Raw genomic sequence first — 1,775 nt, forward strand, 5'->3', positions numbered from 1 at the left:
GATAGATAGATAGATAGATAGATAGATAGATAGATAGATAGATAGATGGAGAAGCAGAAGGTAACTGAGTAGTGTGAGATAATCAGGAGATAAGGAAGAGCCAACCAAAAAGAGGAATTGTTATTTTATACTAGATGTAAGAGGGGGCCTTTTAAGCTCCTTGAACAGGAGAAAGATGTGACCAATGAAGCATATAAGGCATATTAATTTGTTAACAATGTGAAAGACTGACCGGCGAGAGAAGTCACTAGATATAGGGAGATCAACAAAAGACTCTTGGGAGAGTTGAGTAGAAAAGAGAAAGGGGTTTATTTGGATATAAATCTAAAGGTCAGCAAATTTTTTAAAAAGAGAAACTATTCATTCTTAAAATCTTCCTCTTCATCAAATCTCTTTATCTTCAGGGGTCAATAGGGTACCATGGGATTCTGAAATCTAATTTAAGAAAATAAATGAAGGAACTATATTTCTAATGTAGTTTGCTTCCATGGAAATGATTTAATTGGTAATAAAAATTAAAAATAATTTCTGAAAAAAAGAAAAATAATTAGAAAGGAGCAAATGGAAGTTAATAATTTTGTAAGAAATCAAAAAATTTTAAACCAAGCAAAAAAAAAATAGAAGAAAATGTGAAATATGTCACTGGAAAAACCACTGACCTGGAAAAGAGATCCAAGAGAGAGAATTTAAAAATTATTGAACTATGTGAAAGCCATTATCAAAAAAAGAGCCTAGCTTTCATCTTTCAAGAAATTATCAAGGAAAATTTCCCTGACATTCTGGAACCAGAGGGTAAAATAGAATTTGAAAGAACCCATTGTTTCCCTCTTGAAAGAGATCCCAAAAGGAAAACTCATAAGAAGACTGTGGCCAATTTCTATAATCCCCAGTTCAAGGAGAAAATATTGCAAGCATCCAGAAAGAAACAACTCTAGTATTGTGAAAAAACAATCAGGATAACACAAGATCCAATAGCTTCTTCGTTAAGTCATCAAAGGACTTAGAATATGATATTCTGTAGGTCAAAGGAGCTAGGATTAAAACCAAGAATCACCTACCCAGCAAAACTCAGTATAATACTTCAGGGGAACAAAAGGATTTTCAATGAAATAGAGGACTTTCAAGCATTTTTGATGAAAAGATCAGAGGTGAATAGAAAATCTGACTTTCAAATACAAGAATCAAGAGAAGTATAAAAAGGTAAATAGGAAAGAAAAACCATAAGGTACTTATTAAAGTTGAAATGTTTATGTTCCTACATGGCAAGATGATATTTGTAACTCCTGAGAACTTTCTAAGTATTAGGTTATTTGGAGGGAATACACACACATATGCATGTATGTAGGTGTGTGTGTGTATACACACACATATATACACAATATTCATATATATGCACACACATACACACACACACACACACACACACACACACACATATATATATATATATATATATATATAGAGAGAGAGAGAGAGAGAGAGGTCTAAGGGTGAATTGAATAAGAAATAGGAAGAGATGAAATTTAAGGGGTAAGAGAGGAATATATTTGGAGAAAGAGAGAGATAGAATGGTGTAAATTATGTCACATAAAAGAGGGAAGAAAAAGTTTTCACAATGGAGGGGAAGAGGGAGTAGGTGAGAGGGAATGAGTGAAGCTTATTCTCATCAGATTTGGCTTAAGGAGGGAAAAAGATGCACACTCAATTGCGTATCTTACTCTACAGGAAAGTAGCCAGAAAGGAATAAGCGGGGGGGGGGGGGGGGGGGGGGGGGG

The sequence above is a fragment of the Petaurus breviceps genome, unplaced genomic scaffold (genome assembly GCF_028583685.1).
Source record: "Petaurus breviceps papuanus isolate PSGF00001 unplaced genomic scaffold, PetGlider_PUasm1.0 175, whole genome shotgun sequence".
NCBI lineage: Eukaryota > Metazoa > Chordata > Mammalia > Diprotodontia > Petauridae > Petaurus > Petaurus breviceps.